Here is a 13,504-nt window from a genome sequence, read left to right as displayed (position 1 = left end):
CACAGGCTAGGCGTGACTGTTTCAGTAAAACAAATAGTACTACTTCATCCCCTCACGGCTCGTCCACAGTACAAAAGAGTCTACTGAAATCAGACACAACTAAATACCAGGAGTTACTACAACAGATGGTGGGAGGGACACTAGCTGGCGACGCCTTCACACAACACCAGAACAGACCATACTTAGAAAAAGTCCTCTCACTGGCACAAGCACAGTTAATGGAAAAGGGTACCCAAGCTCACAATGCTTATGTCCAGTGAGCAAAGGCCACAGGTCCAGATCCTGCAGGTGCAGCTCCACCCCTACCTGCACAGTATGACTGGGACATAGCAAGGTTCAGCTTCACAGACTCGGACCTGGAAACATACAAAGAGGAAAACATGAAAGACACACTACAATATGCAGTATGAAAACTGAAACAGTGGAAGCAGCTGATGAACACATTTGCTTTGTTGGAAGTAATCCAGACGCTCACACGGGAACACCAGCACCATCAACGGCTGCCCCACGAGCACTAGTTATGCTCCTGCGATGAGTACCACCTCCACCAGGTAGTAAGGACAATGAATTGGCATGTGTCCATGTCCCCTTGTCCAGAGAAGACATTATGTGCTTCACTAAAGACTTCCCAAAGCTAAGAAAAGAACCGGGGAAGTGGTTTGCTGAGTTGGATAGGATGGCAGCGTTGGGAGGACTATTATGGAGAGATTTCAACACATTATTTAACATAATTGTGCCAGGAGATATGTGGGAAGATTGTAAAGGGAAAGTGAAGTGGCCAAAGGGGGAGCCAGTTAGAGGTAAGGGAGGAGCACCAGGAGACGAGGTTACAGACAAATACGAAGAGGTAGTTAAATACCTAAAAGAGAAGATACCTGAAGATAAGGTTGACTGGAATAAGATTACACATAGCAAACAGGAAAAAGATGAGTGTGAGCTCCTATTTTGACTGCCTTCTGCAAGTATACCAGCGGAACAGCGGGCTAAAAAATCCAATGGGAGAAGCCATGCCAGCCTTTTTCACCACTTTTGTCCAAGGTCTGATACTGCCTATTAAAACACACCTACAAACATCGTTTGTTTGCTGGCAACAAGAACCATAGAAAAGGTGCTGGCAGCAGCCAGATACTGCTCCGATTATCAGTCCAATGTACAGACAATGGAAGCAGATAAAATAAAGAAAGAAAAAGTTAGACTGATGGTAGCACAAGGAAGGTTCTACACAAGTCAGCAAGGAAGAGGGAGAGGCCTAGGTAGGAGGAAGGGTACAGAAAGGCCATAGAATGGCAGGTCAGCCTCCTACCTCCACCAGGTACCGCTTGTTTCTACTGTAAGGACCCCAACCACTGGAAGGCAGAATGCCCAATATTAAATAAAAATAAAAAAAAAGGAAAACAGGCCCACACAGAATAGGAGATGGGACAACAACAATACCAGCAGAACACCCAGCGTACAGAGTATAGACATAATGAACAGCAAGGATATATGTCAAATGACATGCCTCCAGCACAATAGGATTGGCCGGGGAGGGACGGGTGGGGACAACAGAACAATGGCTTCCCACCACTGCCCCAAGATTTATTCTAGGGATGCCTGAACATGGAAAACTGCATAATAGCTCCAGCCATAGCAGTGGACCAATCAGGTCCATATGTAGAGCGAACAGTTTGACAAAATTGTACCATTCTTGATAGACACAGGAGCTCAAATATCAATGCTAAAGGCGTCAGTGACGCCTGAGGTGCCACTTTCGGGAATATAGGTCATGGCAGTCGGAATGATAGGACAACCAATAGGTGAATAACTCACATGCCACAACAATTAAGAGTAGGCACCTTAACTGTCAACCATCAGTTTATCCTCAGCAGATTCTGCCCAGTGAACTTACTAGGTAGGGACTTGCTCTGTAAATTACTATGCACCATACACTGCTCACCAACAGGAGTCTTTCTAGAAAGCAGGACTAATGGCTTGATGTTACCAGCTTTCATGACCTGCACTGACCCCGTAATACCCTCAGAGCTGCGCAACTGTGTGGCACCCAAAGCCTGGGCTACCAGTGCAAATGACGTAGGACAGGCGTTGAATTATCCACCAGTACTGATTAAATTGAAAGCAGGAGCCCCCCTCCAGAGAGTGCACAGTACACAATTTCAATGGAAGGGGAGGAGGGCATAGCACCAGTAATACAGGACCTCCTGAAACAGGGAATAATAAGAGAGATACGCTCTAGCCAATGTGAGTCAGTCAGTCAATTAACTTTATTTCGATAAAAAGAGATATCTTAAAAGCATTACAAAACAGTAGACAAAAAACAAATGCATTAATAACCATTGGCTAAACAGTTGGGATAAAATATTTTTCCAATAAATAGGATAAAAAAGGTCCTAATACAAGGCCACAATTTAACAATAATTTTTAGCCGTTTAAGTCTAATTGACCACGCCCAGCCTAGATATTTAGCCATACCACATACAATCAATGGACAGGTATCTGACATTAAAATTCGCAGAGCAACTATATGGTGTCTTGTCGCCAGCCCCCTACATAGTGGTTTTAGCCACCTAGATCTTGGGGATTTGTAGGCTTGGCATTCAAATAAAAAGTGGGCAACAGTCTCCACTCTAGATGTGCAAAATATACAAAAAGGGACAGTCTGCCCCGGGATTTTCCAACGGGCCGTCAATTCTCTCAGGGGGAGCAGGCCCACCCTAAATCTAAAATACAGGGCTCTATTGAGGGGCTTTGAGATCAGATCCAGGTAAGGGACGTATTGGGGCAAACCCTTAATCTTAAGGAACTCCATAGTTGTTCTACATTCCTTAGGGTTGGAATTTAGATTGTTGTCTACCCACTGCCAATAAATGGTCTTAAGGGCAGCTTTCGGAGGGGCACTTCTGGAAGACCATGTTAACCCATGTCTTCAAGCAGGAATTTGACATTACTAAGCCACCCAATTTTAGACCAGCCCGGCATCGACAGCACCTCTGAGAGCCCCTCTGCATAACTAGCGAGTTCGGGAACCCTCCAAAGACGTGCCCATAAAAGTAACGGGTGAAGGCGGGCCTGGTCTCCGTTTGGGCAGCAACCCATGTCCAGCTGCAAAGGTAACGTTGCAGTGCTCTGAGGAAGAGACATCAAATCTTTCAGGAATTTGTTCTCTGATCTGGAAAGGAGATTGATCTTATTTGCACCCCAGAGTTCTGCCCCGTATAGTGCTGCACTTACTCCTCTCGCTTTGTAAATGTCCAGTACAGGGGCAATAGGTTTGAAAGAAGAGGAGCGCTGCTCCTTAAGAAGTGCCCCAACGACCCTTTTGTGGCCCAACAACAGTTTTTGCAGATGAGAGCTCCACTGCATAGAGTCAGACAAACGGATTCCCAAATAGTCGAATTCTTTGACTCTTTCAAGGGGCACGCAATTCAATATTGAGGGACGGCCAAGCTTCCTCGGCGGATTCAATACCAAGTAATTAGTTTTATCGGTATTGATTTTTAGCCCCCTGCTGGAACAAAAGGTCTGGAAGTTATCGAGGAGGATTTGTACGCCCATAGGTGACTTTGAGATGAGGAGGGTATCGTCGGCGAATAGGAGGGATGGTATTTTCTTGCCCGCCAGGGACGGAGCGTCAGATGGTTCGCTCAAAAGATGCTCCACCACTCCGTTCACGTACAAGGAGAACAGAGTGGGGGCAAGAACACATCCCTGGCGGACCCCCCTATTCACCGTAATTTTGGCGGTCTTTTGGCCCTGAGTACCCCACCTCACCTGGGCAAAGTTCCCCATATGCAACTTCATCAATAGGGACAAGATGTCATCCGGAATCCCTAGGTCAGCGAGAACCCCTCATAAGAGGTCTCGCGGCACCAGGTCAAAGGCAGTCTTTAAATCGATGAAGGCGAGATAAAGACTGCCCTTGCCTAAAAGTACCACCTTCCAATAAATGAGCATTAGTCTGAAGACCTGCTCAATGGTGCCTGTGCCAGACCTAAAGCCTGCCTGGAACTCGGAGAGGATATTATTCTCGGCTTCCCATTCGAGCACTCTCCCTAGAATCACCTTACAGGCAACCTTCTGTGATGAGTCTATGAGACTGATGGGGCGATAGTTTGCTGGGTTGTCCCGACAGCCCTTTTTAAAAATCGGGACGACCTCAGCCCCCTTCCAGGAGTCTGGAATCGCAGTTCTATAGAGGTTAGCGTTAAGCAAGGATGAGATAAACCTCCCCCATTCTTTGGGATTGAGGCGAAGCAGATCCCCAGGTATACCATCGGGGCCAGCTGCCTTATTGGGCATTAGAGATTTGATCACATCCTCCACCTCCCTGGAAGTAAAGTGGTGGTCCAGACTCTCCCCAGAGGTGCATACATAGGGTGGCTTAAACAGATCGGGCCCCTTAGCTGTGCTAGTAGAATAGAGGAGGGAGAAATGATCAAACCACATTTGGCCTGTGATGTTACACGTAATGAGGCTGCTGTCAGGCCTATTCCTAGTCCTTATTACATTCCAGAAGCCACCGGAGTCCCTCCCCACGCTAGCTTTCATTAGATCACGCCAGAATTTGTCGTCCCAGTCCCTCTTGCCTCATGGATGGAAAGCCTGTAGTCCTTCCTGGCTGCCCGGATTAGTTCTTGATCTTTCAATTTAACTGCCTTCACCAGGGCTGTTTGCATCTTACGGCACTTTTTGGTAAACCAGCCTAACGTGCCCTTCGGTTTGAAGGGCACCCTTTCTAGGGTAGCACCACATGGTTTTATTAGTAGGTTTCCCAAGGCTTTGGTCATATTACAAAAATGGACAAGAACCTCGGGGGGCTCCAAGGTTAGGGTATCTAGCTTAGTCACAGCAGCCACCAGCGTGGCCCCTATATGCTGTATCTTTCCCTCATCTAGAGCAACCACGCACCAATTAAGGTGCCTCCCTCCTTTAGCTAAACAAACTTCTGAAGTTATCTTTAGTGGTAGTTCAGGAAGGTCGTCAAGGGGCGGCCATAATGAGTCTAAACTTAGTGATAGCGGATTATGGTCGCTATCTGCCGTAGGCAAGACTTCCATATCCCGTATGTGACTCCATAGCCTAAAATCAAGCATGATGTAATCTATTCTTGACGAGTGGTCTACCCTATTGAATGTGTGGGCACCTAGAGGGTCCGATGGCGTTCTGCCGTTCACTGCCCTTAAGCCATATTCTAAGGTTAGGGTGTTCAATTGTATAGACCTCTGAGACCATCTCTTAATAGGCGGGATGGACAGGGCAGGAATACCCCTGCTTGCGTCCTCTTCGGAGGTACCCAGGATGTCATCGGCCGCAAGGGGCTCAAAAAGGTGCAGTTAAAGTCCCCTGCAACCAAAATATATGGGTTCCTATTACACTTACTGAGTTCTCCTTCGAGCATAGACATTTTTGGAGATTGGGACCCGCCTTTAGTGCCTCTAGCATAGATATTAAAAATCTCCAAAGACCGTCCTCTCCTAGAGCCCCTAACAGACAGTCTGAGGAGATCGGGTGAGTTAGATACTAAGTGCCTAATATGGCAGCCCAGGGAGATGCTAAACCAGATGAGGAGGCCACCAAAAGGGCGACCCTTTCCAAGATGGGAAGGGTTGCTGGTACATAGTAGGTAGAGTAAGCGACCTTATGGCAGGGTTCCACACTCCACGTCTCCTGGAAAATACATATCCAAAGGACTCAATGAATAGGTTCCAGTCAGGGACATCTAGTTTCTTAGCGATTCCTGCTATATTCCAACTGAGGATCCTCATGACTTTATTCGTGTTTGTATCCTCAGAGGGGGACATTAACTCCAATGAACTAGGCCCAGCACCAATCTCTAGCCAATGCAATACACCAATACTCCCTGTCAAGAAAGCATCTAAAAGGCCCGGATGGAGCCCCAGTATACCGTTTTACACAAGATCTGAGAGAAGTGAACAAAATAGTGATACTTTTTTCCCAGTAGTTCCAAACCCAGCGACACTATTGTCAAATATCCCATTCAAAGCCACACACTTCACAGTGCTGGATCTGAGCTCCGCCTTCTTTACCATCCCCTTGCCCCCAGACAGCCAGTACCTTTTCTAGTTTCAGTTATAAAGGGTGGAGACTACTCAGTCTAGGCTCCCACAAGGCTTTATAGAATCACCCTCCATCTTTACGAATGCACTAAAGACATATCTTGACTCCTTGGTACTGAAGGGAGGCTCAACTCTTATCCAGTACATTGACGATTTGATACTGGCCTCACCTTCAAGGGATGCTTGCACACAGGGCACTATTGCCATCCTGCGCCACCTAGCAATGAAAGGTTACAAGGTTTCTCCCAAGAAATTACAGTTCTGCCTCACTGCTGTGACATATTTAGGCCACAAACTGTCCAAAGGGGCCAGGAGATTACTATCTGACAGGATATCAACCAACACTCAGTTTCCCCGACCATGCACGCAAAAAGAGGTTCAGGCATTTTTGGGGGAGGCAGGATACTGTCGACACTGGATCCCAAATGTCTCCCTCATTGCCAAGCCATTCCAAGTCCAAGGGGACTTGTTTGTAGATGGGTCATGCCTTAGGGGTGACCAAGGGACATTGCAGGCATCATATGCAGTGGGCACTGCTAATAAACTACTGGAAGGAGGTAGGTTGGCATCTGCCGAAAGCACACAAGCAGCCGAACTTGTGTCACTACAAGGGCATGCACATTGGCTAAAGGGAACCGAGCGAACATATACACAGACAGCCAGTATGCCTTTGGGGTGGTTCATGACTTTGGCCAGCTTTGGTCAATGAGAGGCTTCCTCACATCAGCAGGCCACCAAATACAACATGCACAATTGATCAGTGACCTCCTCCAAGCCTTGTTATTGCCATCAAAAGTGACTATCATCAAATGTGCAGCACATATTTCATCAAAAGACCATGGGCCATATGTATCAAGCCAAATTGAGATCGCAAATGCAGAAATTCGCAGAATTTCAGCGTTTACCATCACAATTTACCAGTGTGCAATGTATCACACAAAAACCCACTTGCAAAATAAGGAATCACAAAAACTGTGATTCCTTAAATGCATTGTAGGAAGCACCCAAGTTGTGCGATTTTGGCTTAAGGAATCGCAAATTACCACCAACTTCAGGTTGGTGGTAATTTGCGATGTCTTAAAAAAATGCACTTTTTTGCATTTTTCAAGGTGCCATGTGGCGCACATATGTGAGCCACATCTGCACCTATGCTTATTTCAGGGGTGCAACAGGGTGTCCTTTTGACACCCTTGCATCCTTGAAATTGCATTCACAATTTGCGAGTACCTAATGGGTACTCGCAAATTGTGAATGTTTCACCATTCATTCCTATGGACCTATAGGCCCATAGGAATGAATGGGGAGGTATTCCTTAATTGCGGATCGCAATTTGGGATTTGCAATTAAGGAATATGTAGGATTCGCAAAAGTTTTTGCAAATCCTACATACATCGCGTTTTGCGATTCTCAAATAGGCATTCGCAAAAAATCGCTATTTGAGAATCGCAAAACAACATTTTGATACATATAGCCGTATGTGTCAAAAGGCAATGCATTCATTGATGGAGAGGCAAAGAGAATAGCGTTGACAAGCTGTCAGCTAGCTATGATACAGATAATAAGCCACAACAATAACACAGATACTACCAATGATTCATTACATTTTGATTAAGGCTCCCGGTTTTCCGTTTAAACATATTTTTACATATAAATACGGACTGAAAAATATGTTTCTTCATCTCTATTTATAAATAGTAGCGGAAAAATACAACCAAATTGGATTCTCTGATTCCGAGGATTGTTCAGCAATCCGTGCTCCAGCCCAGGATTGCCTGCCACGCCCCTCTTCCTGATTGCAGTGTTTGCCTGGCCACATTAACAACTGCTGGACCATTAATCTCTGGTAGGCGTGGAAATTCCTTCCAAGGAGTGTCTTGCATCGACCTCTGACCTGCCCACCAAAGCCCTGATGACGTGCCTGTTACATTCGTTGAGCCAATCACATTTAGAGCCATGCGTCACCGTGGGTGTGTCTACACTTCTCTAGCCCTGCCCAGACCTTTTTGCCCTTTCATTCTGGCCTAATTTCCTTACTTTCTCCTTTTTGCTTTCACTATGACCACCATCAGCTAACCCTGCTTGAAGAAATATGTTTGCCTGACGACTGACGCCACTTGCTTTCACCCCTCGGACTTTCCGCCTGCCCAGCAATTAGATGTTCCTTCGACATCTCCGGAGCGTGGGCTATCTAGTGAGTACTGCACCAGCACTCTATTCAGTTTTAGGTCCAGGTAAATGAAAGGGTGGGGGTGGAATTGTATTACGCTATTTGCACCACTACAGCTGTACAAATTTGAGGAGGCGGGGACATGGTTAGTAGCGCAAGTACTTAGCGCTAATGTAAGACCGGCAGAAATGTGTGACCCAAAAAGGTCAGAAAGACTGGCTGTATAAACACTTTAGGGAAATTAGGCTGCATTAGCTTTCATATACTTTCAGGCCTTAAATTGAAATTTTCCTCCATGACTTGGTGTGGCGGGAAGAAACAAAACATTCATGAGAGACAGCCGGGGCATATCTGTAAGCCCCTTTTCAAGTTAAATCGTTTTTCGTTTTCCACTGTGCGAGAAAGAACTGTGGGCGCAGCTACACTGTGTGGTATTACAGTAGTTAGTCTCTAACTAACACATATTAGTGATATATGTACATCCCCGCAAGGACTGTACATTGTCACCTTGTGTGTGGCACAAAACAAACCGCAAGCATTGCCTGAAGCCCCTCCTTTTTATGTTTCCCGAATTGTATGTCCCAGGCTTGTGTCCCACTTTCAGTATCCTTGTGTGCTGAAACCTTAAATACTGTCTCTAAATTAAACATTGAACCTCTGTCCGGCTGGATACGTTTTTACCAATACAGCACTAATCGGGTCTGTATTTATTTCTCCCTTGTTCATTTTTTGTTCTTCACTAGGGACCACTGTCGTGATAAATAACTGGGTATATAGGCTATCATATACTAGGGACTTATAAGGGTACCCCAGTAACAAAACAGGAGTGTACCTAAAGTACGTGGAATCATTTTAGAGAGGAAGCAGCTAGGCTGGGGACCCGGATAGCAGGGCCCCAGCCAGACTAAAATCGAAAAACCGTGAAACATCAGCTAAAAGTGGGGGTAACTATAAGAAGCAGATCCTACTCTCCTACATACCCCCCTCCCAACGCAGGGACATTAAACTAACCTTGACTAGTTGAGTCTTCATGTTCTAAGTGGAAATATCTGAAGGGTCCATCTGCATTGGTATGGTTACTCCCAGGTCTATGTTCCACTGTATAGTTCATCCCCTGTAGGGAAATGGACCACCTCAAAAGTTTGGGGTTTTCACCTTCCATCTGTTGTAGCCATAAGAGGGGCTTATGGTCTGTCTGCACAATGAAGTGAGTGCCAAACAAGTATGACCTCATCTTCTTCAGAGCCCAAACCACAGCAAAGGCCTCCCTCTCAATGGCTGACCAACATTTTTCTCTGGGGGTCAGCCTTCTGATAATAAAAGCTACTGGCTAATCCTGACCATCATTCAATTGTGATAACAAAGCCCCAACCCCCAACTCAGATGCCTCTGTTTGGACAATGAATTCTTCGGAGCTGTTAGGACTTTGCGGAATGGGAGTAGTGCACATGGCCTGCTTCAGGTCATCAAATGCCTTTTGACAGCTGACTGTCCACTGAACTGTCTTTAGCATTTTCATGGAAGTAAAGTCATTCAGGGGGGGTCACAATGGATTCATACCCCTTGACAAATCTTCTCTAGTACCTAGTCAGGCCCAAGAAAGCTCTGACCTGACTCTGGGTAGTTGGAGCAACCCAGTCCACGATGTTCTGGATTTTGCTCTGCAATGGTTGAACCTGGTCTCCACCAACAAGGTGGCCCAGGTACACAACCTGACTCTGCCCTATCTGGCACTTTGTAGCCTTGATAGTTAGGCCTGATTTCTGTAGGGCCCCCAAAACATTTCTAGGTGGGCAGGTATTTCCACATCCCCGTCCTGCCGGCCCACCGGTGCTACCTGTGGTTCACGGTAGGCCACGAGCACTTTCAGTTTACCGTGCTCCCCTTCGGCCTTACCAGTGCCCCATGGGTGTTCACGACAGTGATGGCGGTGGTCGCAGCTCATCTGCACAGATCAGGTGTCTCAGTCTTCCCCTATCTCGCCGACTGGTTGTTGAAGGCGGGCTCGCCCCAGACAGTCGTCTCCCACCTCCAGACTACGGCTGACCTCCTGCACTCGCTGGGGTTCTCCATCAACGTGCTGAAGTCAGATCTCTCCTTTTCATCAGAGCGGTTCTGGACTTGGCGCAGTTTCGGGTTTATCCCTCCAAACAGCAGGTTTGGGATATTCAGACTCTGATACCGATCTTTCAGCCTTTTGTCCCGAGTTTCGGTCAGATTGACGCTGCGGCTCCTGTAGCTGATGGCCTCCTGCATCCTTCTGGTGCATCACGCCAGGTGGTGGATGCGAGCTCTGCAGTGGGACCTGAAGTTTCAGTGAGCCCAGCATCAGGGCAACCTGTCCGACCACGTCCTGATATCGGAGGGCACTGCGAGTCAGTTGCAATGGTGGCTTACAGACCGCGATTGGGTCAGCGGCAGATCTCTCTCTCTCCCTACCCCAACCGGAGCGCATAGTAGTGATGGATGCGTCCCTCCTGGGATGAGGGGGCCACATGGGAAAGGCGGAAATCAGAGGCCTCTGGTCTCTGGCGGAGTCCGGCTCCATATCAACATTCTGGAGCAGCGGGTGATCCGACTTGCATTGAAGGCATTCCTTGTCCGGGGAAGTATAGTGCAGGTGTTCACGGACATCACTACTGCCATGTGGTACTGCAACAAACAGGGCGGGGTGAGGTTGTCCACCCTTTGTCAGGAGGTTCTGCGCCTCTGGCAATGGCTGGAACACCAGGGCGTCACCCTGGTGGTTCAACACCTGGCAGGTTCCCTGAACGCCAGGGCGGACAAACTCAGCCACCAGTGCATGATGGATCACGAATGGCGCCTGAACTCGGACGAGGCGCAAGGTCTCTTTCAGCAGTGGGGAGAGCCATAGTTTGATCTGTTCGCCACCGAAGAGAACGCGAATGTCATCAGTTCTGCGCGTTGGAATTTCCAAGGTGGCGCTCGCTCGGTGACGCTTTTTGTCGCGAGTGGAGCTGCGGTCTGTTATACGCCTTTCCGCCTATACCACTCATGTCCAGAGTGCTGAAGAAGATCAAGCGAGACCGGGCCCAAGTCATCTTTGTGGCTCCGGACTGGGCACGTAGATACTGGTATCCCAAGCTACTCAGCATGTCAGTCAATCCCCGGATTCGTCTGCCTCTTCAGGAGGACCTACTGTGGCAGCAGCAGGGGACGGTCCTCCACCCGAACCTGTGCAGTCTCCACCTGCTTGCGTGGAGATTGAGCGGCGGCAGTTAAGGCCATTTGACTTGCCTCCTGAAGTCTGTGATGTGATTCTGGCAGCCAGGCGTCCCTCCACAAGAACAGTATATGCCTGTAGGTGGAACACATTTGTGACATGGTGCACAGCAAAGGCTGTGGATCCACTCTCTGCCCCCTTTCAGAGGTTCTCCTCTTTCTTCTTTCTCTTGCCTAGCAGGGCTCTGATCTGGGCACTATCAAGGGCTACCTCTGGGCCATTTTAGCCTTCTTAAGGCTTCCTGATCAGCCTTCCCTTTTCAAGTCCCCTGTTGTAAACAGATTCTTGAAAGGCACCACACACATGTTTCCTCCTGTTCCCTTCTTGATGCCTCAGTGGGATTTGAATCTTGTACTAACTTATCTGATGGGCGCTCCCTTTGAGCCACTTCATAACTGTCCTCTTCGTCTTCTGACTCTTAAGACTGCATTCCTGGGAGCTCCAGGCTCTATCTTCTAAACCTCCTTTCCTCTCTGTCCATCCAGACAAGGTTGTTCTGAGAAATCGTCCTTCTTTCCTGCCTAAGGTGGTCACAGCCTTTCATATTGGGCAGTCCATAACCTTGCCCAACTTCTTTCCGCCTCTGTATCCCTCGAAAGAGGAAGAGAGGCTCCACCGCCTGGACCCAAAATGTGCGCTCTCCTTCTATCTAGATCGCACATGCCAGTTCCGGGTGGACGACCAGCTCTCTGTTGGTTACGTGGGCGCTAAGAAGGGACGGGCAGTGCATAAGCGGACCATCTCTCGGTGGGTCGTCTTGTGCATCAAGGTTTGCTACTCTTTGGCGATAAAGGAGCTTTCTGTGGAGCTATGTGCCCATTCCACTCGGGCCACGGCGGCTACTACTGCCCTGGGTCGGGGAGTCCCCTTGCAGGACATCTGTCAAACAGCTACGTGGGCCTCACTGCGCACGTTCGCTAGGCACTACTGCCTCGACAGCCAAGTCCGAAGAAATGGTTTTTTCGGCTGTTCCATTCGCCAGGACTTTCTGGTGTGATCTTGGTTCGCAGACCCACCACCGGTGTTGGTATTGCTGGGGTATCTATTCTAAGGTAAGGAATCTAAAACTAACGTGTTTCTTTCAGATGCACAAGTTACTTACCTTCAGTAACGATATATCTGTAAGAAACATCAGTTAGTGTTAGATTCCTTACCGCCCCACCCATCCTCCCCATTCTGGGAACCAATATCTAGGGTAAAGGACAACCCTTTCAGGGCCCTAGTTTCATGGCACCAGTGCTGGTTTCTAACATGGCTCTGCGTTCCTGGTGCGAAAAGCTATGTATAGAACTGACGTCAGCGGGCGAGGGCGGCGTCTAAGTACTCCGACGATGTCATCCCAACGATCACGATGCCTACGACGGACGCGGGGCTGCAGACGACGCCTACCGATGCGGAAGGGTACTGCTGACGAAAACTTTCTGGATCCAGTCTGATGCCTGGGGATATTCTAAGGTAAGGAATCTAACCCTAACTAATGTTTCTTACAGATATATCGTTACTGAAGGTAAGTAACTTGTGCGTCAAGGTTGCATGCAAAGGTGTGGTTCCCCAGGTTAGAAGAAATGGTGGAAGACCTTGTGCAAGATGGTACGCCTGAGGATCCTCCTGCCTGTGACCCACCCATTCGTGACCAATCTCATCGATACTGCCTCCGGCCTAATGCACAACGCACTGGCTCAAAGACTTTGTATGTCGAGTGAAATGAACACTGAGCTTCGGAAAAGAAAAAAAACACTAGGTTGGAGAGGGATGTAATGGGTAGCAGTCCTGTTCTCTTGAGGATTGACTGAATGTAAACCCAGGTCATCCTTGGGCCATGCATGGCCTGAGGGGTATAATAAAAGGGAGTGGACTGCTCTAGGTTATACTTAGGCACAGTATCCCAGTGTAAGGATGTATTTGTACATGGTCCCAGAAACGTGGCCGAGGTAGAGTTCAATGGCGCCTTAGACGTACACACACACACCCACAGTGCACAAATTATCTTTTTGATGGTGGTAGACTGACTACAAGTAG

General features: G+C 47.9%; 1 protein-coding gene across 8 annotated transcripts in view; it reads left to right on the top strand.

The window, feature by feature from the left end:
• LOC144768773 (uncharacterized) overlaps positions 1-13,504 on the top strand; it is a 9,320,023-nt gene that overhangs the window by 4,414,364 nt on the left and 4,892,155 nt on the right. The window lies entirely within an intron of this gene.

Source organism: Lissotriton helveticus, chromosome 7 (genome assembly GCF_964261635.1).
Source record: "Lissotriton helveticus chromosome 7, aLisHel1.1, whole genome shotgun sequence".
NCBI classification, from domain to species: Eukaryota; Metazoa; Chordata; class Amphibia; order Caudata; family Salamandridae; genus Lissotriton; species Lissotriton helveticus.
This window is presented reverse-complemented; position numbering and strand designations above follow the sequence as displayed.